Here is a 27,212-nt window from a genome sequence, read left to right as displayed (position 1 = left end):
ACGCTTCAGGGTATAAATCTATTATCCACAGTCCACCCATCAACACGCTTCAGGGTATAAATCTATTATCTACAGTCCACCCATCAACACGCTTCAGGGTATAAATCTATTATCCACAGTCCACCCATCAACACGCTCAGGGTATAAATCTATTATCCACAGTCCACCCATCAACACGCTTCAGGGTATAAATCTATTATCCACAGTCCACCCATCAACACGCTTCAGGGTATAAATCTATTATCTACAGTCCACCCATCAACACGCTTCAGGGTATAAATCTATTATCCACAGTCCACCCATCAACACGCTTCAGGGTATAAATCTATTATCCACAGTCCACCCATCAACACGCTTCAGGGTATAAATCTATTATCTACAGTCCACCTATCAACACGCTTCAGGGTATAAATCTATTATCTACAGTCCACCCATCAACACGCTTCAGGGTATAAATCTATTATCCAAGGTCCACCCATCAACACGCTTCAGGGTATAAATCTATTATCCACAGTCCACCCATCAACACGCTTCAGGGTATAAATCTATTATCCACAGTCCACCCATCAACACGCTTCAGGGTATAAATCTATTATCTACAGTCCACCCATCAACACGCTTCAGGGTATAAATCTATTATCCACAGTCCACCCATCAACACGCTTCAGGGTATAAATCTATTATCCACAGTCCACCCATCAACACGCTTCAGGGTATAAATCTATTATCTACAGTCCACCCATCAACACGCTTCAGGGTATAAATCTATTATCCACAGTCCACCTATCAACACGCTTCAGGGTATAAATCTATTATCCACAGTCCACCCATCAACACGCTTCAGGGTATAAATCTATTATCCACAGTCCACCCATCAACACGCTTCAGGGTATAAATCTATTATCTACAGTCCACCCATCAACACGCTTCAGGGTATAAATCTATTATCCACAGTCCACCTATCAACACGCTTCAGGGTATAAATCTATTATCCACAGTCCACCCATCAACACGCTTCAGGGTATAAATCTATTATCCACAGTCCACCCATCAACACGCTTCAGGGTATAAATCTATTATCTACAGTCCACCTATCAACATGCTTCAGGGTATAAATGTATTATCCACAGTCCACCCATCAACACGCTTCAGGGTATAAATCTATTATCTACAGTCCACCCATCAACACGCTTCAGGGTATAAATCTATTATCTACAGTCCACCTATCAACACGCTTCAGGGTATAAATGTATTATCTACAGTCCACCTATCAACACGCTTCAGGGTATAAATGTATTATCTACAGTCCACCCATCAACACGCTTCAGGGTATAAATCTATTATCTACAGTCCACCTATCAACACGCTTCAGGGTATAAATGTATTATCTACAGTCCACCCATCAACACGCTTCAGGGTATAAATCTATTATCTACAGTCCACCCATCAACACGCTTCAGGGTATAAATCTATTATCTACAGTCCACCCATCAACACTCTTCAGGGTATAAATCTATTATCCACAGTCCACCCATCAACACGCTTCAGGGTATAAATCTATTATCCACAGTCCACCCATCAACACGCTTCAGGGTATAAATCTATTATCCACAGTCCACCTATCAACACGCTTCAGGGTATAAATCTATTATCTACAGTCCACCTATCAACACGCTTCAGGGTATAAATCTATTATCCACAGTCCACCCATCAACACGCTTCAGGGTATAAATCTATTATCTACAGTCCACCTATCAACACGCTTCAGGGTATAAATCTATTATCCACAGTCCACCTATCAACACGCTTCAGGGTATAAATCTATTATCCACAGTCCACCTATCAACACGCTTCAGGGTATAAATCTATTATCTACAGTCCACCTATCAACACGCTTCAGGGTATAAATCTATTATCTACAGTCCACCTATCAACACGCTTCAGGGTATAAATCTATTATCTACAGTCCACCTATCAACACGCTTCAGGGTATAAATCTATTATCCACAGTCCACCCATCAACACGCTTCAGGGTATAAATCTATTATCCACAGTCCACCCATCAACACGCTTCAGGGTATAAATCTATTATCCACAGTCCACCCATCAACACGCTTCAGGGTATAAATCTATTATCCACAGTCCACCCATCAACACGCTTCAGGGTATAAATCTATTATCCACAGTCCACCCATCAACACGCTTCAGGGTATAAATCTATTATCCACAGTCCACCCATCAACACGCTTCAGGTATAAATGTATTATCCACAGTCCACCTATCAACACGCTTCAGGGTATAAATCTATTATCTACAGTCCACCCATCAACACGCTTCAGGGTATAAATCTATTATCTACAGTCCACCCATCAACACGCTTCAGGGTATAAATCTATTATCCACAGTCCACCTATCAACACGCTTCAGGGTATAAATCTATTATCCACAGTCCACCCATCAACACGCTTCAGGGTATAAATCTATTATCCACAGTCCACCCATCAACACGCTTCAGGGTATAAATGTATTATCCACAGTCCACCTATCAACACGCTTCAGGGTATAAATCTATTATCCACAGTCCACCCATCAACACGCTTCAGGGTATAAATCTATTATCTACAGTCCACCTATCAACACGCTTCAGGGTATAAATCTATTATCCACAGTCCACCTATCAACACGCTTCAGGGTATAAATCTATTATCTACAGTCCACCTATCAACACGCTTCAGGGTATAAATCTATTATCTACAGTCCACCTATCAACACGCTTCAGGGTATAAATCTATTATCTACAGTCCACCTATCAACACGCTTCAGGGTATAAATCTATTATCCACAGTCCACCTATCAACATGCTTCAGGGTATAAATCTATTATCCACAGTCCACCCATCAACACGCTTCAGGGTATAAATCTATTATCTACAGTCCACCCATCAACACGCTTCAGGGTATAAATCTATTATCCACAGTCCACCTATCAACACGCTTCAGGGTATAAATCTATTATCTACAGTCCACCTATCAACACGCTTCAGGGTATAAATCTATTATCCACAGTCCACCCATCAACACGCTTCAGGGTATAAATCTATTATCTACAGTCCACCCATCAACACGCTTCAGGGTATAAATCTATTATCCACAGTCCACCCATCAACACGCTTCAGGGTATAAATCTATTATCTACAGTCCACCTATCAACACGCTTCAGGGTATAAATCTATTATCCACAGTCCACCCATCAACACGCTTCAGGGTATAAATCTATTATCTACAGTCCACCTATCAACACGCTTCAGGGTATAAATCTATTATCTACAGTCCACCCATCAACACGCTTCAGGGTATAAATCTATTATCCACAGTCCACCCATCAACACGCTTCAGGGTATAAATCTATTATCTACAGTCCACCTATCAACACGCTTCAGGGTATAAATCTATTATCTACAGTCCACCTATCAACACGCTTCAGGGTATAAATCTATTATCTACAGTCCACCCATCAACACGCTTCAGGGTATGAAAGTATTATCCACAGTCCACCTATCAACACGCTTCAGGGTATAAATCTATTATCTACAGTCCACCCATCAACACGCTTCAGGGTATAAATCTATTATCCACAGTCCACCCATCAACACGCTTCAGGGTATAAATCTATTATCCACAGTCCACCTATCAACACGCTTCAGGGTATAAATCTATTATCTACAGTCCACCCATCAACACGCTTCAGGGTATAAATCTATTATCCACAGTCCACCCATCAACACGCTTCAGGTTATAAATCTATTATCTACAGTCCACCTATCAACACGCTTCAGGGTATAAATGTATTATCCACAGTCCACCTATCAACACGCTTCAGGGTATAAATCTATTATCCACAGTCCACCCATCAACACGCTTCAGGGTATAAATCTATTATCCACAGTCCACCCATCAACACGCTTCAGGGTATAAATCTATTATCTACAGTCCACCCATCAACACGCTTCAGGGTATAAATCTATTATCCACAGTCCACCCATCAACACGCTTCAGGGTATAAATCTATTATCCACAGTCCACCCATCAACACGCTTCAGGGTATAAATCTATTATCCACAGTCCACCTATCAACACGCTTCAGGGTATAAATCTATTATCTACAGTCCACCTATCAACACGCTTCAGGGTATAAATCTATTATCCACAGTCCACCCATCAACACGCTTCAGGGTATAAATCTATTATCTACAGTCCACCTATCAACACGCTTCAGGGTATAAATCTATTATCCACAGTCCACCTATCAACACGCTTCAGGGTATAAATCTATTATCCACAGTCCACCTATCAACACGCTTCAGGGTATAAATCTATTATCTACAGTCCACCTATCAACACGCTTCAGGGTATAAATCTATTATCTACAGTCCACCTATCAACACGCTTCAGGGTATAAATCTATTATCTACAGTCCACCTATCAACACGCTTCAGGGTATAAATCTATTATCCACAGTCCACCCATCAACACGCTTCAGGGTATAAATCTATTATCTACAGTCCACCTATCAACATGCTTCAGGGTATAAATCTATTATCTACAGTCCACCCATCAACACGCTTCAGGGTATAAATCTATTATCTACAGTCCACCTATCAACACGCTTCAGGGTATAAATCTATTATCCACAGTCCACCCATCAACACGCTTCAGGGTATAAATCTATTATCTACAGTCCACCTATCAACATGCTTCAGGGTATAAATCTATTATCTACAGTCCACCTATCAACACGCTTCAGGGTATAAATCTATTATCTACAGTCCACCCATCAACACGCTTCAGGGTATAAATCTATTATCCACAGTCCACCCATCAACACGCTTCAGGGTATAAATCTATTATCCACAGTCCACCCATCAACACGCTTCAGGGTATAAATCTATTATCTACAGTCCACCTATCAACACGCTTCAGGGTATAAATGTATTATCCACAGTCCACCCATCAACACGCTTCAGGGTATAAATCTATTATCCACAGTCCACCCATCAACACGCTTCAGGGTATAAATCTATTATCTACAGTCCACCCATCAACACGCTTCAGGGTATAAATCTATTATCTACAGTCCACCTATCAACACGCTTCAGGGTATAAATCTATTATCCACAGTCCACCTATCAACACGCTTCAGGGTATAAATCTATTATCCACAGTCCACCCATCAACACGCTTCAGGGTATAAATCTATTATCCACAGTCCACCCATCAACACGCTTCAGGGTATAAATCTATTATCCACAGTCCACCCATCAACACGCTTCAGGGTATAAATCTATTATCTACAGTCCACCTATCAACACGCTTCAGGGTATAAATCTATTATCCACAGTCCACCTATCAACACGCTTCAGGGTATAAATCTATTATCTACAGTCCACCCATCAACACGCTTCAGGGTATAAATCTATTATCTACAGTCCACCTATCAACACGCTTCAGGGTATAAATCTATTATCTACAGTCCACCCATCAACACGCTTCAGGGTATAAATCTATTATCTACAGTCCACCTATCAACACGCTTCAGGGTATAAATCTATTATCCACAGTCCACCTATCAACACGCTTCAGGGTATAAATCTATTATCTACAGTCCACCCATCAACACGCTTCAGGGTATAAATCTATTATCCACAGTCCACCTATCAACACGCTTCAGGGTATAAATCTATTATCTACAGTCCACCTATCAACACGCTTCAGGGTATAAATCTATTATCCACAGTCCACCCATCAACACGCTTCAGGGTATAAATCTATTATCTACAGTCCACCCATCAACACGCTTCAGGGTATAAATCTATTATCCACAGTCCACCCATCAACACGCTTCAGGGTATAAATCTATTATCTACAGTCCACCTATCAACACGCTTCAGGGTATAAATCTATTATCTACAGTCCACCTATCAACACGCTTCAGGGTATAAATCTATTATCTACAGTCCACCTATCAACACGCTTCAGGGTATAAATCTATTATCTACAGTCCACCCATCAACACGCTTCAGGGTATAAATGTATTATCCACAGTCCACCTATCAACACGCTTCAGGGTATAAATCTATTATCTACAGTCCACCCATCAACACGCTTCAGGGTATAAATCTATTATCCACAGTCCACCTATCAACACGCTTCAGGGTATAAATCTATTATCCACAGTCCACCCATCAACACGCTTCAGGGTATAAATCTATTATCTACAGTCCACCCATCAACACGCTTCAGGGTATAAATCTATTATCTACAGTCCACCCATCAACACGCTTCAGGGTATAAATCTATTATCTACAGTCCACCCATCAACACGCTTCAGGGTATAAATGTATTATCCACAGTCCACCCATCAACACGCTTCAGGGTATAAATGTATTATCTACAGTCCACCCATCAACACGCTTCAGGGTATAAATCTATTATCTACAGTCCACCCATCAACACGCTTCAGGGTATAAATCTATTATCTACAGTCCACCCATCAACACGCTTCAGGGTATAAATCTATTATCCACAGTCCACCCATCAACACGCTTCAGGGTATAAATCTATTATCCACAGTCCACCCATCAACACGCTTCAGGGTATAAATCTATTATCTACAGTCCACCTATCAACACGCTTCAGGGTATAAATCTATTATCCACAGTCCACCTATCAACACGCTTCAGGGTATAAATCTATTATCTACAGTCCACCTATCAACACGCTTCAGGGTATAAATCTATTATCCACAGTCCACCTATCAACACGCTTCAGGGTATAAATCTATTATCCACAGTCCACCTATCAACACGCTTCAGGGTATAAATCTATTATCTACAGTCCACCTATCAACACGCTTCAGGGTATAAATCTATTATCTACAGTCCACCTATCAACACGCTTCAGGGTATAAATCTATTATCTACAGTCCACCTATCAACACGCTTCAGGGTATAAATCTATTATCCACAGTCCACCCATCAACACGCTTCAGGGTATAAATCTATTATCCACAGTCCACCCATCAACACGCTTCAGGGTATAAATCTATTATCTACAGTCCACCTATCAACACGCTTCAGGGTATAAATCTATTATCCACAGTCCACCTATCAACACGCTTCAGGGTATAAATCTATTATCTACAGTCCACCTATCAACACGCTTCAGGGTATAAATCTATTATCTACAGTCCACCTATCAACACGCTTCAGGGTATAAATCTATTATCTACAGTCCACCTATCAACACGCTTCAGGGTATAAATCTATTATCCACAGTCCACCCATCAACACGCTTCAGGGTATAAATCTATTATCCACAGTCCACCCATCAACACGCTTCAGGGTATAAATCTATTATCTACAGTCCACCTATCAACACGCTTCAGGGTATAAATGTATTATCCACAGTCCACCCATCAACACGCTTCAGGGTATAAATCTATTATCTACAGTCCACCCATCAACACGCTTCAGGGTATAAATCTATTATCCACAGTCCACCCATCAACACGCTTCAGGGTATAAATCTATTATCTACAGTCCACCTATCAACACGCTTCAGGGTATAAATCTATTATCTACAGTCCACCTATCAACACGCTTCAGGGTATAAATCTATTATCTACAGTCCACCCATCAACACGCTTCAGGGTATAAATGTATTATCCACAGTCCACCTATCAACACGCTTCAGGGTATAAATCTATTATCTACAGTCCACCCATCAACACGCTTCAGGGTATAAATCTATTATCCACAGTCCACCCATCAACACGCTTCAGGGTATAAATCTATTATCTACAGTCCACCTATCAACACGCTTCAGGGTATAAATCTATTATCCACAGTCCACCCATCAACACGCTTCAGGGTATAAATCTATTATCCACAGTCCACCCATCAACACGCTTCAGGGTATAAATCTATTATCTACAGTCCACCTATCAACACGCTTCAGGGTATAAATGTATTATCCACAGTCCACCTATCAACACGCTTCAGGGTATAAATCTATTATCCACAGTCCACCCATCAACACGCTTCAGGGTATAAATCTATTATCCACAGTCCACCCATCAACACGCTTCAGGGTATAAATCTATTATCTACAGTCCACCTATCAACACGCTTCAGGGTATAAATGTATTATCCACAGTCCACCCATCAACACGCTTCAGGGTATAAATCTATTATCTACAGTCCACCCATCAACACGCTTCAGGGTATAAATCTATTATCTACAGTCCACCCATCAACACGCTTCAGGGTATAAATCTATTATCTACAGTCCACCTATCAACACGCTTCAGGGTATAAATGTATTATCTACAGTCCACCCATCAACACGCTTCAGGGTATAAATCTATTATCTACAGTCCACTCATCAACACGCTTCAGGGTATAAATCTATTATCTACAGTCCACCCATCAACACTCTTCAGGGTATAAATCTATTATCCACAGTCCACCCATCAACACGCTTCAGGGTATAAATCTATTATCCACAGTCCACCCATCAACACGCTTCAGGGTATAAATCTATTATCCACAGTCCACCTATCAACACGCTTCAGGGTATAAATCTATTATCTACAGTCCACCTATCAACACGCTTCAGGGTATAAATCTATTATCCACAGTCCACCCATCAACACGCTTCAGGGTATAAATCTATTATCTACAGTCCACCTATCAACACGCTTCAGGGTATAAATCTATTATCCACAGTCCACCTATCAACACGCTTCAGGGTATAAATCTATAATCCACAGTCCACCCATCAACACGCTTCAGGGTATAAATCTATTATCTACAGTCCACCCATCAACACGCTTCAGGGTATAAATCTATTATCCACAGTCCACCCATCAACACGCTTCAGGGTATAAATCTATTATCTACAGTCCACCTATCAACACGCTTCAGGGTATAAATCTATTATCTACAGTCCACCCATCAACACGCTTCAGGGTATAAATCTATTATCTACAGTCCACCCATCAACACGCTTCAGGGTATAAATGTATTATCTACAGTCCACCTATCAACACGCTTCAGGGTATAAATCTATTATCTACAGTCCACCTATCAACACGCTTCAGGGTATAAATGTATTATCTACAGTCCACCTATCAACACGCTTCAGGGTATAAATCTATTATCTACAGTCCACCCATCAACACGCTTCAGGGTATAAATCTATTATCCACAGTCCACCTATCAACACGCTTCAGGGTATAAATCTATTATCTACAGTCCACCCATCAACATGCTTCAGGGCACTACAGGACCAGAGTAGCCTGCTGTAGTAAAACACACTACAGGACCAGAGTAGCCTGCTGTAGATAAACACACTACAGGACCAGAGTAGCCTGCTGTAGAAAAACACACTACAGGACCAGAGTAGCCTGCTGTAGTAAAACACACTACAGGACCAGAGTAGCCTGCTGTAGTAAAACACACTACAGGACCAGAGTAGCCTGCTGTAGTAAAACACACTACAGGACCAGAGTAGCCTGCTGTAGATAAACACACTACAGGACCAGAGTAGCCTGCTGTAGTAAAACACACTACAGGACCAGAGTAGCCTGCTGTAGTAAAACACACTACAGGACCAGAGTAGCCTGCTGTAGTAAAACACAGAACACATCACAGATAAACACACTGCAGGACCAGAGTAGCCTGCTGTAGTAAAACACACTACAGGACCAGAGTAGCCTGCTGTAGATAAACACACTACAGGACCAGAGTAGCCTGCTGTAGTAAAACACACTACAGGACCAGAGTAGCCTGCTGTAGTAAAACACAGAGCACATCACAGGCATTATCCTCAGCTCCAATTGAGCTTTGTGTTACCAAACCAGATAACCAGAGTACTGTCTATATTACCAAACCAGATACCCAGAGTACTGTCTATATTACCAAACCAGATACCCAGAGTACCGTCTGTATTACCAAACCAGATAACCAGAGTACTGTCTACATTACCAAACCAGATAACCAGAGTACTGTCTATATTACCAAACCAGATACCCAGAGTACTGTCTACATTACCAAACCAGATAACCAGAGTACTGTCTATATTACCAAACCAGATAACCAGAGTACTGTCTATATTACCAGACCAGATTACCAGATAACCAGAGTACTGTCTATATTACCAAACCAGATAACCAGAGTACTGTCTATATTACCAAACCAGATAACCAGAGTACTGTCTATATTACCAAACCAGATAACCAGAGTACTGTCTATATTACCAGACCAGATTACCAGATAACCAGAGTACTGTCTATATTACCAAACCAGATAACCAGAGTACTGTCTATATTACCAAACCAGATAACCAGAGTACTGTCTATATTACCAAACCAGATAACCAGAGTACTGTCTATATTACCAAACCAGATAACCAGAGTACTGTCTATATTACCAAACCAGATAACCAGAGTACTGTCTATATTACCAAACCAGATAACCAGAGTACTGTCTATATTACCAAACCAGATAACCAGAGTACTGTCTATATTACCAAACCAGATAACCAGAGTACTGTCTATATTACCAAACCAGATAACCAGAGTACTGTCTATATTACCAAACCAGATAACCAGAGTACTGTCTATATTACCAAACCAGATAACCAGAGTACTGTCTATATTACCAGACCAGATTACCAGATAACCAGAGTACTGTCTATATTACCAAACCAGATAACCAGAGTACTGTCTATATTACCAAACCAGATAACCAGAGTACTGTCTATATTACCAAACCAGATAACCAGAGTACTGTCTATATTACCAAACCAGATAACCAGAGTACTGTCTATATTACCAAACCAGATAACCAGAGTACTGTCTATATTACCAAACCAGATAACCAGAGTACTGTCTATATTACCAGACCAGATTACCAGATAACCAGAGTACTGTCTATGTTACCAAACCAGATAACCAGAGTACTGTCTATATTACCAAACCAGATAACCAGAGTACTGTCTATATTACCAAACCAGATAACCAGAATACTGTCTATATTACCAAACCAGATAACCAGAGTACTGTCTATATTACCAAACCAGATAACCAGAGTACTGTCTATATTACCAGACCAGATTACCAGATAACCAGAGTACTGTCTATGTTACCAAACCAGATAACCAGAGTACTGTCTATATTACCAAACCAGATAACCAGAGTACTGTCTATATTACCAAACCAGATAACCAGAGTACTGTCTATATTACCAAACCAGATAACCAGAGTACTGTCTATATTACCAGACCAGATAACCAGAGTTACTGTCTATATTACCAACCAGATAACCAGAGTTACTGTCTATATTACCAACCAGATAACCAGGGTACTGTCTATGTTACCTACCCAGATAGACAAGACAGACAGACGGACGGACGGACGGACGGGCGGGCGGGCGTGCGGGCGGGCGGGGACAGACAGACAGACAGACAGACAGACAGACTATCTGACGAAGGCCTCACTCCACTCTGCCATTTTCATTCAGCCTCTCTTTTTTTCTGTCAGGGCTCTTAAAGACCGACTGACTGATCACAACTGTTCTCACAATGGAGAACAGACAGAAGACGAGAGGAAGAAGAAGGCCTCTGAAAGGACTAACCATTCAGCAAGAGTCCCTCTGGACCAACCAATCAACAACAGAGAGAGTCCCTCAGGACCAACCAATCAACAACAGAGAGAGTCCCTCAGGACCAACCAATCAACAACAGAGAGAGTCCCTCAGGACCAACCAATCAACAACAGAGAGAGTCCTCTGGACCAACCAATCAACAACAGAGAGAGTCCCTCTGGACCAACCAATCAACAACAGAGAGAGTCCTCTGGACCAACCAATCAACAACAGAGAGAGTCCCTCTGGACCAACCAATCAACAACAGAGAGAGTCCCTCTGGACCAACCAATCAACAACAGAGAGAGTCCCTCTGGACCAACCAATCAACAACAGAGAGAGTCCCTCTGGACCAACCAATCAACAACAGAGAGAGTCCCTCAGGACCAACCACTCAACAACAGAGAGAGTCCCTCAGGACCAACCAATCAACAACAGAGAGAGTCCCTCAGGACCAACCAATCAACAACAGAGAGAGTCCCTCAGGACCAACCAATCAACAACAGAGAGAGTCGCTCTCAACCAACAGGGAGCAACAGGGAGCAAAATCATACCACTTCATACCGCTCTTGTAAGGTACAGTGGGGCAAAAAAGTTTTTAGTCAGCCACCAATTGTGCAAGTTCTCCCACTTAAAAAGATGAGAGAGGCCTGTCATTTTCATCATAGGTAGACTTCAACTATGACAGACAAAATGAGAAAATCACATTGTAGGATTTTTTATGAATTTATTTGAAAATTATGGTGGAAAATAAGTATTTGGTCAATAACAAAATTTTCTCAATACTTTGTTATATACCCTTTGTTGGCAATGACAGAGGTACTTTTTTGCCCCTCTGTATGTTGATGTAACAAGCAACGAAAGGGTGTTCAGGGAGGCGATTCCTTCCTTCCTTAAACCAGATAACCAGAGTACTGTCTATATTACCAACAGAGAGACCCTCTCGACCAACAGGAAGCAAAATCATACCACTTCATACCTCTCTTGTAAGGTATGTTGAAGTAACAAGCACTGAAAGCGTGTTCAGGGAGGCGATTTATTCCTTCCCCTTCCACTGATGAATCGGAGTCTGTTATTGTGAGAGTGAAAAACAACCAATCAAACTCTTCTCTTGTTCCCCGATCTCTGTCTCCTTCAGCTATAGAACTCCAGGTCTCTGCTTCATCGCTCAGGGGAAACTCTAGATATGTTCTATGTGCTCTACTTCTAAGCTATTTCACAGCAGTTTAGCTGGCGGTAGGGGGCGGCAGGTAGCTGGCGGGTAGGGGGCGGCAGGTAGCTGGCGGTAGGGGGCGGCAGGTGGCCTACTGGTTAGAGTGTTGGACTTGAAACCGAAAGGTTGCGAGATCAAATTCCGAGCTGACATGGTAATAATCTGTCATTCTGCCCCTGAACAAGGCAGTTAACCCACTGTCCCCTGAACAAGGCAGTTAACCCACTGTTCCCTGAACAAGGCAGTTAACCCACTGTCCCCCTGAACAAGGCAGTTAACCCACTGTCCCCTGAACAAGGCAGTTAACCCACTGTCCCCTGAACAAGGCAGTTAACCCACTGTTCCCCTGAACAAGGCAGTTAACCCACTGTTCCCCTGAACAAGGCAGTTAACCCACTGTCCCCTGAACAAGGCAGTTAACCCACTGTCCCCCTGAACAAGGCAGTTAACCCACTGTTCCCCTAAACAAGGCAGTTAAGCCACTGTTCCCTGAGCAAGGCAGTTAACCCACTGTTCCCTGAACAAGGCAGTTAAGCCACTGTCCCCTGAACAAGGCAGTTAACCCACTGTTCCCTGAACAAGGCAGTTAACCCACTGTCCCCTGAACAAGGCAGTTAACCCACTGTCCCCTGAACAAGGCAGTTAACCCACTGTCCCCCTGAACAAGGCAGTTAACCCACTGTTCCCCTGAACAAGGCTGTTAACCCACTGTCCCCCTGAACAAGGCAGTTAACCCACTGTTCCCCTGAACAAGGCAGTTAACCCACTGTCCCCCTGAACAAGGCTGTTAACTCACTGTCCCCCTGAACAAGGCAGTTAACCCACTGTTCCCCTGAACAAGGCTGTTAACCCACTGTCCCCTGAACAAGGCAGTTAACCCACTGTTCCCTGAACAAGGCAGTTAACCCACTGTTCCCCTGAACAAGGCAGTTAACCCACTGTCCCCCTGAACAAGGCAGTTAACCCACTGTTCCCTGAACAAGGCAGGTAACCCACTGTCCCCCTGAACAAGGCAGTTAACCCACTGTCCCCTGAACAAGGCAGTTAACCCACTGTTCCCTGAACAAGGCAGTTAACCCACTGTCCCCTGAACAAGGCAGTTAACCCACTGTTCCCCTGAACAAGGCTGTTAACCCACTGTCCCCCTGAACAAGGCAGTTAACCCACTGTTCCCCTGAACAAGGCAGTTAACCCACTGTCCCCCTGAACAAGGCTGTTAACCCACTGTTCCCCTGAACAAGGCAGTTAACCCACTGTTCCCCTGAACAAGGCAGTTAACCCACTGTTCCCCTGAACAAGGCAGTTAACCCACTGTTCCCCTGAACAAGGCAGTTAACCCACTGTTCCCCTGAACAAGGCAGTTAACCCACTGTTCCCCTGAACAAGGCAGTTAACCCACTGTTCCCCTGAACAAGGCAGTTAACCCACTGTCCCCCTGAACAAGGCTGTTAACCCACTGTTCCCCTGAACAAGGCAGTTAACCCACTGTTCCCCTGAACAAGGCAGTTAACCCACTGTCCCCCTGAACAAGGCAGTTAACCCACTGTTCCCCTGAACAAGGCAGTTAACCCACTGTTCCCCTGAACAAGGCAGTTAACCCACTGTTCCCCTGAACAAGGCAGTTAACCCACTGTTCCCCTGAACAAGGCAGTTAACCCACTGTTCCCCTGAACAAGGCAGTTAACCCACTGTCCCCCTGAACAAGGCTGTTAACCCACTGTTCCCCTGAACAAGGCAGTTAACCCACTGTTCCTTGGCCACCATTAAAAATAAGAATTTGTTCTTAACTGTCTAGTTTAAATAAAGGTAAAATAAATCATTGGCACAATGATTCTCTACACTTGCTTTTTTTTTTGTCACATAAACTGAAATTAGGCGAACTATTCGAGTTATAGCAACCAGGAAATGGCAGAGCGATTTATGCACAGCGCAACTTTAAATATATAGAACAATCCAGCAAAAGGCCCCACATCAGAGTCCATCCTACCTCCATGAGACAACTGTCTTCTCTCTGATTGGAGAAACCTGCAACTCAAAGAAATATGCTCGGTTCTTTCAAATCTGTGCAATAAGTTGTGACGATCTGAAATGAGGAAAGGGAATTTATACCGTTCTGGCTACTTTAAACCGGCTGTCAATTGGCAGCTTTGCATCTACAAGAAGTCTACATCGTTGATCACACCTTTTCATGTCAAACCACACAGATCCAGTCTATCGTCTATGTCAGACAAGAAGCCATTCCTCTCGGAAAGCCATTTCACCGAGAGGCCATTCAACACACATTCACAGGAAGTCATTTCACTGAGAGGCCATTCAACACACATTCACAGGAAGTCATTTCACTGAGAGGCCATTCAACACACATTCACAGGAAGTCATTTCACTGAGAGGCCATTCAACACACATTCACAGGAAGTCATTTCACTGAGAGGCCATTCAACACACATTCACAGGAAGTCATTTCACTGAGAGGCCATTCAACACACATTCACAGGAAGTCATTTGCTCTGTATAATCGTCCTCCTATTGGAGCGATACCATCATTCATTTCCTGGTAAAGACTCAATGGTACCCAAAGGGTTCTTCTCAGTAATCATTACTGTTAACGGGTCGATATCTGAAGAAGACAGATACTGAGATTGTCTTTATATATATATATATATAGTATGTTAGGTGGAGAATCATCATCTTTACATATAGTATGATAGAAATGGGCCCTCATAATGGGCCTCAGGATCTCATCACGTTTTTTTTTGTGCATTCAAATTGCCATCGATAAAATGCGATTGTGTTTGTAGCTTGTAGCCTGCCCCCATACCATAACCCCACCGCAACCATGGGGAACTCTGTTTCTTGCAATGTTACGCCAGGAAATCTTAAGTCTTATTATATACACTCAGGAGAAACTTTTGGATATAAGAGCAACGTTAACTTACCAACATTACAACCAGGAATGTGACTTTCCTGAAGCGGATCCTCTGTTTGGACCACCACCCAGGACAATGGATCTAATTCCAGTAGTCGACCCAAAACAACAGAACCCGGAGGAAGGGGCAGATGAAGCGACCACCTGGCCGTAGACGTGCACATCGCCCACCACTCCCGAGTACACTACTAGCCAATGTCCAGTCTCTTCGCAACAAGGTATAGACGAAATTCGAGCAAGGGGCTGCCTTCCAGAGATCGAAACATTCTCTGTTTCACGGAAACATGGCTCTCTCGGAATACGTTGTCGGAATCGGTTCAGCCACCGGGCTTCTCCATGTATCACATCGACAGAGATAAACACCTCTCAGGGAAGAGGAAGGGCGGGTGTGTACCCTTTATGATTTACGGCTCATGGTGTAATCATAACAACATACAGGAACTCAAGTCCTTCTGCTCACCCTATCCATAATCCCTTACAATAATCCCTTACAATACAGCTGTGTACATTCCACCTCAAGCGGACACCAAAGACGGCCATGAAGGAACTTCACTGGACTCTATGTAAACTGGAAACCAAACATCCTGAGGCTGCCTTTATTGTAGCTGGGGATTTTAACAAAACAAATTTGAGAACAATAATTCCCTCTAATAGCATATTGATTGCTATACGCTCGACCACTGCTACTCTAACTTCCACGATACATACCAAGCCCTCCCCCACCCTCCCTTCGGGAAATCCGACCACGACACCATCTTGCTCCTTCTGTCTTATAGGCAGAAACTCCCTTCACAGAACAGCGCGCAAACTGGCTCAAACCAGAATAGAAAGAGGAGTGGGAGGACCCGGTGCACAACTGAGCAAGAGGACAAGTACGTTAGAGTGTCTATTTTGAGAAACAGATGTCTAACAAGTCCTCAACTTCAGTGTTGACGTTGAGACTGGACAGAGGAACTCTGCCTAGAAGGCCAGCCTCCCGGAGTCGCCTCTTCACTGTTGACATTGAGACTGGACAGAGGTACTCTGCCTAGAAGGCCAGCATCCCGGAGTCCCCTCTTCACTGTTGACGTTGAGACTGGACAGAGGTACTCTGCATAGAAGGCCAGCATCCCGGAGTCGCCTCTTCACTGTTGATGTTGAGACTGGACAGAGGAACTCTGCCTAGAAGGCCAGCATCCCGGAGTCGCCTCTTCACTGTTGATGTTGAGACTGGACAGAGGAACTCTGCCTAGAAGGCCAGCATCCCGGAGTCGCCTCGAAGGCCAGCACTGTTGACGTTGAGACTGGAGAGAGGAACTCTGCCTAGAAGGCCAGCGTCCCGGAGTCGCCTCTTCACTATTGATGTTGAGACTGGACAGAGGAACTCTGCCTAGAAGGCCAGCATCCTGGAGTCGCCTCTTCACTGTTGACGTTGAGACTGGACAGAGGAACTCTGCCTAGAAGGACAGCATCCCGGAGTCGCCTCTTCACTGTTGACGTTGAGACTGGACAGAGGAACTCTGCCTAGAAGGCCAGCCTCCCGGAGTCGCCTCTTCACTGTTGACATTGAGACTGGACAGAGGTACTCTGCCTAGAAGGCCAGCATCCCGGAGTCCCCTCTTCACTGTTGACGTTGAGACTGGACAGAGGTACTCTGCATAGAAGGACAGCATCCCGGAGTCGCCTCTTCACTGTTGACATTGAGACTGGAAAGAGAGAGGAACTCTGCCTAGAAGGACAGCATCCCGGAGTCGCCTCCTCACTGTTGACGTTGAGACTGGACAGAGGAACTCGGCCTAAAAGGCCAGCGTCCCGGAGTCGCCTCCTCACTGTTGACGTTGAGACTGGACAGAGGAACTCGGCCTAAAAGGCCAGCGTCCCGGAGTCGCCTCTTCACTGTTGACGTTGAGACTGGACAGAGGAACTCTGCCTAGAAGGTCAGCATCCCGGAGTGGCCTCTTCACTGTTGACGTTGAGACTGGACAGAGGAACTCTGCCTAGAAGGTCAGCATCCCGGAGTGGCCTCTTCACTGTTGACGTTGAGACTGGACAGAGGAACTCTGCCTAGAAGGCCAGCATCCCGGAGTCGCCTCTTCACTGTTGACGTTGAGACTGGTGTTTTTATTGTATAATCAATGGTGGTGTCAGCTACAGTGTTATGATTTTTGTTAGTTGTTTGTGTGACTACTGTGAGTTAATTATCTGTGTTAGTTCTCTGTGTGTTAGTTCTGTGTGTTAGTCCTCTGTGTGTTAGTCCTCTGTGTTAGTTCTGTGTGTTAGTTCTGTGTGTTAGTTCTGTGTGTTAGTCCTATGTGTGTTAGTCCTCTGTGTGTTAGTCCTCTGTGTTAGTTGTGTGTTAGTCCTCTGTGTGTTAGTCCTCTGTGTGTTAGTCCTCTGTGTTAGTCCTCTGTGTGTTAGTTATGTGTGTTAGTTCTGTGTGTTAGTCCTCTGTGTGTTAGTCCTCTGTGTTAGTTCTGTGTGTTAGTTCTGTGTGTTAGTTCTGTGTGTTAGTCCTCTGTGTTAGTCCTCTGTGTGTTAGTTCTGTGTGTTAGTTCTGTGTGTTAGTCCTCTGTGTTAGTTCTGTGTGTTAGTTCTGTGTGTTAGTTCTGTGTGTTAGTCCTCTGTGTGTTAGTCCTTTGTGTTAGTCCTTTGTGTTAGTTCTGTGTGTGTTAGTCCTCTGTGTTAGTTCTGTGTGTGTTAGTCCTGTGTGTTAGTTCTGTGTGTTCCTCTCCAGAGACAGTCCAAACAGCAGAATGAGAGAGCTGCTCCTTTCTGCCTACCTTCCTTACCAGCCTCCTCTAGTCCTGACAACCAGAAATGATCCAATCCTGGAGCGTCACTCTGTCCTCTCTCCTTTCCCCTCCTCTCTTCCGCTCACTGGAGGGCTGGAAGGAAACCGTGGCTACCAGGACTCCAGTGGAATGGATTTAGACAGTAGAGTAAACTAGAGAGAAACAGATTACACCACAGGCACACTGGTCCTCTTCTTCCTCTCTGTCTGCCTGTCTCCCTCTCTCTGTCTGCCTGTCTCTCTCTCTCTGTCTGCCTGTCTCCCTCTCTCTGTCTGCCTGTCTCCCTCTCTCTGTCTGCCTGTCTCCCTCTCTCTGTCTGCCTGTCTCCCTCTCTCTGTCTGCCTGTCTCTGTCTGCCTGTCTCCCCTCTCTCTTCTTCCTTTCTCTCTCTGTCAGCCTGTCTCCCTCTCTCTGTCTGCCTGTCTCCCTCTCTCTGTCAGCCTGTCTCCCTCTCTCTTCTTCCTTTCTCTCTCTGTCTGCCTGTCTCCCTCTCTCTTCTTCCTTTCTGTCTGCCTGTCTCTCTCTCTTTCTCTTCTTCCTCTCTATGTCTGCCTGTCTCTCTCTCTGTCTGCCTGTCTCTCTCTCTTTCTCTTCTTCCTCTCTCTGTCTGCCTGTCTCCCTCTCTCTTCTTCCTTTCTCTCTCTGTCTGCCTGTCTCCCTCTCTCTTTCTCTCTCTGTCTGTCTGTCTCCCTCTGTCTGCCTGTCTCCCTCTCTCTTCCTTTCTGTCTGCCTGTCTCTCTCTCTTTCTCTTCTTCCTCTCTCTGTCTGCCTGTCTCTCTCTCTGTCTGCCTGTCTCTCTCTCTTTCTCTTCTTCCTCTCTCTGTCTGCCTGTCTCCCTCTCTCTTCTTCCTTTCTCTCTCTGTCTGCCTGTCTCCCTCTCTCTCTTTCTCTCTCTGTCTGTCTGTCTCCCTCTCTCTTATTCCTTTCTCTCTCTGTCTGCCTGTCTCCCTCTCTCTCTTTCTCTCTCTGTCTGTCTGTCTCCCTCTCTCTTATTCCTTTCTCTCTCTGTCTGCCTGTCTTCCTCTCTCTCTTTCTCTCTCTGTCAATTCAATTCAATTCAAGGGGCTTCATTGGCATGGGAAACATGTGTTAACATTGCCAAAGCAAGTGAGGTAGATAATATACAAAAGTGAAATAAACAATAAAAATGAACAGTAAACATTACACATACAAAAGTTTCAAAGGAATGAAGACATTACAAATGTCATATTATATATATATATATACAGTGTTGTAACGATGTACAAATGGTTAAAGTACACAAGGGAAAATAAATAAGCATAAATATGGGTTGTATTTACAATGGTGTTTGTTCTTCACTGGTTGCCCTTTTCTTGTGGCAACAGGTCACAAATCTCTCTCCTTCTGCCTGTCTCCCACTCTCTCTCAATCAATTCAATTCAATTTGCTTTATTGGCATGACATAATAATGTACATATTGCTGAAGCTTACTTTGGATATTTACAATATGAAAATAATAAGAGTCTAAATGGTCACCGGGACAACAGTAACAACAATAACCAGGGGTCAAAACAGCCAACACATTGAACAATAACAATAAGCATAGAGGACATGTGCAGGTTGGTTAGTCTGTCAGACTCTGTCCCTCATCTTATGGCAGGCAGCAATGTAGTGCGCTGCCAACCCACAGCTCTCTGCGTCCTCCCCCAACAGGACGGGTGGCCTACTCTCATCAGAGAGGTCTTCAATGTAGTGCGCTGCCAACCCACAGCTCTCTGCGTCCTCCCCCAACAGGACGGATAGCCTATCCTCATCAGAGAGGTCTTCAATGTAGTGTGCTGCCAACCCACAGTTCTCTGTGTCCTCCCCCAACAGGACTGGTGGCCTACTCTCATCAGAGAGGTCTTCAATGTAGTGTGCTGCCAACCCACAGCTCTCTGCGTCCTCCCCCAACAGGACGGGTAGCCTATCCTCATCAGAGAGGTCTTCAATGTAGTGCGCTGCCAACCCACAGCTCTCTGTGTCCTCCCTCAACAGGACGGGTAGCCTATCCTCATCAGAGAGGTCTTCAATGTAGTGCGCTGCCAACCCACAGCTCTCTGTGTCCTCCCCCAACAGGACGGGTAGCCTATCCTCATCAGAGAGGTCTTCAATGTAGTGCGCTGCCAACCCACAGCTCTCTGTGTCCTCCCCCAACAGGACGGATGGCCTACTCTCATCAGAGAGGTCTTCAATGTAGTGCGCTGCCAACCCACAGCTCTCTGTGTCCTCCCCCAACAGGACGGGTAGCCTATCCTCATCAGAGAGGTCTTCAATGTAGTGCGCTGCCAACCCACAGCTCTCTGTGTCCTCCCCCAACAGGACGGGTAGCCTATCCTCATCAGAGAGGTCTTCAATGTAGTGCGCTGCCAACCCACAGCTCTCTGTGTCCTCCCCCAACAGGACGGATGGCCTACTCTCATCAGAGAGGTCTTCAATGTAGTGCGCTGCCAACCCACAGCTCTCTGTGTCCTCCCCCAACAGGACGGGTAGCCTATCCTCATCAGAGAGGTCTTCAATGTAGTGCGCTGCCAACCCACAGCTCTCTGTGTCCTCCCCCAACAGGACGGGTAGCCTATCCTCATCAGAGAGGTCTTCAATGTAGTGCGCTGCCAACCCACAGCTCTCTGTGTCCTCCCCCAACAGGACGGATGGCCTACTCTCATCAGAGAGGTCTTCAATGTAGTGCGCTGCCAACCCACAGCTCTCTGTGTCCTCCCCCAACAGGACGGGTGGCCTACTCTCATCAGAGAGGTCTTCAATGTAGTGCGCTGCCAACCCACAGCTCTCTGCGTCCTCCCCCAACAGGACGGGTAGCCTATCCTCATCAGAGAGGTCTTTGGAACGTGGAATAAGGGTTTCACATTTGGGGAAACACTATAATTGTTTTATATTTTGTACATTTTGTCAGGAAATGCAGCTCCGTCTCAGGTTCTGCTGTTGTTCAGTGGTTGCACAGCCTTTCCTCTACAGGGAGCCAGGTTCTGCTGTGGTTACACAGCCTTTCCTCTACAGGGAGCCAGGTTCTGCTGTGGTTACACAGCCTTTCCTCTACAGGGAGACAGGTTCTGCTGTTGTTCAGTGGTTACACAGCCTTTCCTCTACATGGAGCCAGGTTCTGCTGTGGTTACACAGCCTTTCCTCTACAGGGAGCCAGGTTCTGCTGTGGTTACACAGCCTTTCCTCTACAGGGAGCCAGGTTCTGCTGTGGTTACACAGCCTTTCCTCTACAGGGAGCCAGGTTCTGCTGTGGTTACACAGCCTTTCCTCTACAGGGAGACAGGTTCTGCTGTTGTTCAGTGGTTACACAGCCTTTCCTCTACAGGGAGACAGGTTCTGCTGTTGTTCAGTGGTTGCACAGCCTTTCCTCTACAGGGAGCCAGGTTTTCCTGTGTCTACCCTTCTCAATGGCAAGACTGTGCTCACTGAGCCTCTACTGTGTCAAGGTATTTCTAAGGTTTTGATCAGTAACCATGGTCATATAGTTATCCACGGTGTACTGTCCATTTAGGGCCAGATAGCACTGCATTTTGCTTTGTGTTTGTGTTTCCCAATTCCCAGTGTGTTAGTAGAACAGGTTAGTGAACTCAGCCCCAGGACCAGCTGGATGAGGGGACTGAGGCTTCAGTGTGTTAGTAGAACAGGTTAGTGAACTCAGCCCCAGGACCAGCTGGATGAGGGGACTGAGGCTTCAGTGTGTTAGTAGAACAGGTTAGTGAACTCAGCCCCAGGACCAGCTGGATGAGGGGACTGAGGCTTCAGTGTGTTAGTAGAACAGGTTAGTGAACTCAACCCCAGGACCAGCTGGATGAGGGGACTCTTTTCTTTGCTCAGCTCTTGGCATTGCAGGGCTTGGTAATGATATGAGATTTTAGATATTTCCAAAACTGAATAGCTATTTTTTGAGTTTTTATTATTCGTGGATATTGGTCTAATTCTGCCCTGCGTGCATTGTTGTAACGAGTTTCCTCCTCTTCTTCCGAAGAGGAGAGGCGAAACGGATCAGAGGACCAATACGCGGCGTGGTAATTTTCCATGGTACTTCTTTAATGCTTTCAGGTACACATGAACAAACTAACAAAACAAGAAAACGTGAAAACTCAAATTACAGTCCTATCTGGTGCACACACAGAGACAGGAAACAATCACCCACAAACACACAGTGAAACCCAGGCCACCTAAGTATGATTCTCAATCAGAGACAACTACTGACACCTGCCTCTGATTGAGAACCATACTAGGCCGAAACATCGAAATTCCCAAAACCTAGACAAACAAACATAGACTGCCCACCCAACTCACGCCCTGACCATACTAACTAAACACAAAACACAGAAAATAAAGGTCAGAACGTGACAGTACCCCCCCCCAAAGGTGCGGACTCCGGCCGCAAAACCTTGACCTATAGGGGAGGGTCTGGGTGGGCATCTGTCCGCGGTGGCGGTTCTGGCGCGGGACGCGGACCCCACTTCACCATTGTCTTTGTCCGCCTCCGTGGCTTTCTCACCATGGCAACCCCTCTCAATGACCCCACTGGACAGAGGGGCAGCTCGGGACAGAGGGGCAGAAGCTCTGGACAGAGGGACAGGGGCTCTGGACAGAGGGACAGGGGCTCTGGCGCTTCTGGGCTGAGGGCTCTGGCGCCTCTGGGCTGAGGGGCTCTGGCGCCTCTGGGCTGAGGGCTCTGGCGCCTCTGAGCTGAGGGGCTCTGGCGCCTCTGGGCTGAGGGGCTCTGGCGCCTCTGGGCTGAGGGCTCCGGCAGCGGCGCCGGACAGGCGGGACGCTCTGGCAGCGGCGCCGGACAGGCGGGAGGCTCCGGCAGCGGCGCCGGACAGGAGGGGACGCTCCGGCAGCGGCGCCAGACAGGCGGGACGCTCCGGCAGCGGCGCCAGACAGGCGGGACGCTCCAGCAGCGGCGCCGGACAGGCGGGACGCTCCGGCAGCAGCGCCGGACAGGCGGGAGGCTCCGGCAGCAGCGCCGGACAGGCGGGAGGCTCCGGCAGCGGCGCCGGACAGGCGAGGCTCCGGCAGCGGCGCCGGACAGGCGGGAGGCTCCCGGACAGGCGGGAGGCTCCGGCAGCGGCGCCGGACAGGCGGGAGGCTCCGGCAGCGGCGCCGGACAGGCGGGAGGCTCCGGCAGCGGCGCCGGACAGGCGGGAGGCTCCGGCAGCGGCGCCGGACAGGCGGGAGCACCTGCAGAGAGGAGACAGAGAGACAGCCTGGTGCGTGGAGCTGCTACAGGAGGCAGCGGCGCCGGACAGGCGGGACGCTCCAGCAGCGGCGCCGGACAGGCGGGAGGCTCCGGCAGCGGCGCCGGACAGGCGGGAGGCTCCGGCAGTGGCGCCGGACAGGCGGGAGGCTCCGGCAGCGGCGCCGGACAGGCGGGAGGCTCCCGGACAGGCGGGAGGCTCCGGCAGCGGCGCCGGACAGGCGGGAGGCTCCGGCAGCGGCGCCGGACAGGCGGAACGCTCCGGCAGCGGCGCCGGACAGGCGGGAGCACCTGCAGGGAGGAGACTGAGAGACAGCCTGGTACGTGGGGCTGCCACAGGAACTACCAGGCTGGGGAGACTTTCAGGAGGCTTGGTGTTAGGAGGAGCCTGAAAGACCGGGCTGTGGGGAGCACTGGAGCTCTGGTGCGCAACCTTGGCACCACTTCCCCAGGCTGGACAACTACTCGAGCCCGGACCCTCAAAAGTGCAGGCACAGGTTGAACCGGGCTGTGGGTAAGCACGGGAGATCTAGTGCTTACTACACGCACCTCTCCCCTAGGCTCCACTCCCACAGTTGCCCGGTACGAGCGGAGCGCAGGCAGAGGACGCACTGCACCCTCCCAGCGCCCGGAGACACAGCACGCAGAGCCGGCGCAGGATAACCTGGACCCAGACTGCGTACCGGCGACCAGACCCGCTGAGCAGGCACCATACGCCCTGGCTCAATGCCCACACTCGCATGGCACTCTCGGGGGCTGCCCTATAGCGCACCGGGCTATGGACACGCACTGGCGACACCGTGCGCTCAACCGCATAACACGGTGCCTGACCAGTAATGCGCTGCTCATAATAAGCACGAGGAGTGAGCTCAGGTCTGCTACCTGGCTTAGTACCACACCTCGTGTGCCCCCCCCCAAAAAAATTTTGGGGCTGCCTCTCGTACCTGTCGCACTGCCGTGCTGGCTCCTCATATTGCCGCCGATCAGCTTTCGCTGCCTCCAGCTCTGCTTTGGGGCTGCGATTTTCCCCAGCCCGTGCCCAGGGTCCCTCTCCGTTCAATATCTGCTCCCATGTCCAGGAGTCCTGTGATGGTGGCCTCTGTTGTTGATGCTGCTGCTGCTGTCGTCGCTGTCCTTTACCACGCCGCTTGGTCCGATTGTGGTGGGTGATTCTGTAACGAGTTTCCTCCTCTTCTTCCGAAGAGGAGAGGCGAAACGGATCAGAGGACCAATACGCGGCGTGGTAATTTTCCATGGTACTTCTTTAATGCTTTCAGGTACACATGAACAAACTAACAAAAACAAGAAACGTGAAAACTCAAATTACAAACCTAGGTGCAAAACACATAGACAGGAACAATCACCCACAAACACACAGTGAAACCCAGGCCACCTAAGTATGATTCTCAATCAGAGACAACTACTGACACCTGCCTCTGATTGAGAACCATACTAGGCCGAAACATCGAAATTCCCAAAACCTAGACAAACAAACATAGACTGCCCACCCAACTCACGCCCTGACCATACTAACTAAACACAAAACACAGAAAATAAAGGTCAGAACGTGACAATTGTTTGTAGTTTTCCTCTGGACATGTAGGAGAATCTTACAGAACTCTGCATGCAGGGTTTCAATGGGGTGTTTGTCCCATTTGGTGAAATCTTGTTTTGCAAGTGGACCCCACACCTCGGTTCAATTAGTTTTAGACAAATTTGAATAGGTATTTCAATTTGAATGAGTTTTTTAATGGTGTAGAATGCCCTGCGTGGTTTCTCTCTCAGTTCATTCACTGCCTCATTAAGGTGTCCAGTTGAGCTTATTTTTAAACCAAAGTAATTGTAGTCTCTCTGTCTGCCTGTCTCCCTCTCATTCCTCTCTCTCTATCTTTCTCTCTCTATCCTTCTCTCTCATTCCTCTCTTTCTCTCTCAGAATGTCTCTCTCCATCTGCCTGTCTCCCTCTCATTCCTCTCTCTCTATCTTTCTCTCTCAGACCGTCTCTCTCATTCCTCTCTTTCTCTCTCAGATTGTCTCTCTGTCTGCCTGTCTCCCTCTCATTCCTCTCTCTCTATCCTTCTCTCTCATTCCTCTCTTTCTCTCTCAGATTGTCTCTCTCTGTCTGCCTGTCTCCCTCTCATTCCTCTCTCTCTATCCTTCTCTCTCATTCCTCTCTTTCTCTCTCAGATTGTCTCTCTCTGTCTGCCTGTCTCCCTCTCATTCCTCTCTCTCTATCTTTCTCTCTCTATCCTTCTCTCTCATTCCTCTCTTTCTCTCTCAGAATGTCTCTCTCCATCTGCCTGTCTCCCTCTCATTCCTCTCTCTCTATCTTTCTCTCTCAGACTGTCTCTCTCATTCCTCTCTTTCTCTCTCAGATTGTCTCTCTCTGTCTGCCTGTCTCCTTCTCATTCCTCTCTCTCTATCTTTCTCTCTCAGACTGTCTCTCTCATTCCTCTCTTTCTCTCTCAGACTGTCTCTCTCTAACTGCCTGTATCCCTCTCATTCCTCTCTCTCTATCCTTCTCTCTCATTCCTCTCTTTCTCTCTCAGACTGTCTCTCTCTGTCTGCCTGTCTCCCTCTCATTCCTCTCTCTCTATCCTTCTCTCTCATTCCTCTCTTTCTCTCTCAGATTGTGCCTCTGTCTCTGACACTCTCTCAATCGCCTCAGTGAGAATAGGTTCATTAATTTAAAAGGATAACCTAGATATGCCTGGAGATCCATCAGAGAGCCTTCTGCTAACACAATATCTCTAGAGGAGCTTCTGCTAACACAATATCTCTAGAGGAGCTTCTACTAACACAATATCTCTAGAGGAGCTTCTGCTAACACAATATCTCTAGAGAAGCTTCTACTAACACAATATCTCTAGAGAAGCTTCTGCTAACACAATATCTCTAGAGGAGCTTCTGCTAACACAATATCTCTAGAGGAGATTCTACTAACACAATATCTCTAGAGGAGCTTCTACTAACACAATATCTCTAGAGAAGCTTCTACTAACACAATATCTCTAGAGGAGCTTCTACTAACACAATATCTCTAGAGGAGCTTCTACTAACACAATATCTCTAGAGGAGCTTCTACTAACACAATATCTCTAGAGGAGCTTCTACTAACACAATATCTCTAGAGGAGCTTCTACTAACACAATATCTCTAGAGGAGCTTCTACTAACACAATATCTCTAGAGGAGCTTCTACTAACACAATATCTCTAGAGGAGCTTCTACTCACACAATATCTCTAGAGGAGCTTCTACTAACACAATATCTCTAGAGGAGCTTCTACTAACACAATATCTCTAGAGGAGCTTCTACTAACACAATATCTCTAGAGGAGCTTCTACTAACACAATATCTCTAGAGAAGCTTCTGCTAACACAATATCTCTA

At 46.4% G+C, this 27,212-nt stretch overlaps 2 long non-coding RNA genes across 2 annotated transcripts; both read right to left on the bottom strand.

The window, feature by feature from the left end:
• Positions 1-1,183: 1,183 nt before the first annotated feature.
• LOC127917227 (uncharacterized) lies at positions 1,184-7,053 on the bottom strand. The gene is made up of 3 exons (XR_008097018.1): positions 6,723-7,053; positions 3,379-3,466; positions 1,184-1,267 (listed from the first exon to the last, which is right to left on the bottom strand). It is a non-coding gene; the product is annotated as an uncharacterized LOC127917227 (long non-coding RNA).
• Positions 1,927-2,953, bottom strand: LOC127917226 (uncharacterized). The gene is made up of 3 exons (XR_008097017.1): positions 2,895-2,953; positions 2,543-2,674; positions 1,927-1,971 (listed from the first exon to the last, which is right to left on the bottom strand). It is a non-coding gene; the product is annotated as an uncharacterized LOC127917226 (long non-coding RNA).
• Positions 7,054-27,212: the final 20,159 nt, after the last annotated feature.

The sequence above is a fragment of the Oncorhynchus keta genome, unplaced genomic scaffold, assembly GCF_023373465.1.
Source record: "Oncorhynchus keta strain PuntledgeMale-10-30-2019 unplaced genomic scaffold, Oket_V2 Un_contig_10926_pilon_pilon, whole genome shotgun sequence".
NCBI classification, from domain to species: Eukaryota; Metazoa; Chordata; class Actinopteri; order Salmoniformes; family Salmonidae; genus Oncorhynchus; species Oncorhynchus keta.
Note: the sequence above shows the minus strand (reverse complement) of the source record. Positions and strands in the feature narration are given on the sequence as shown.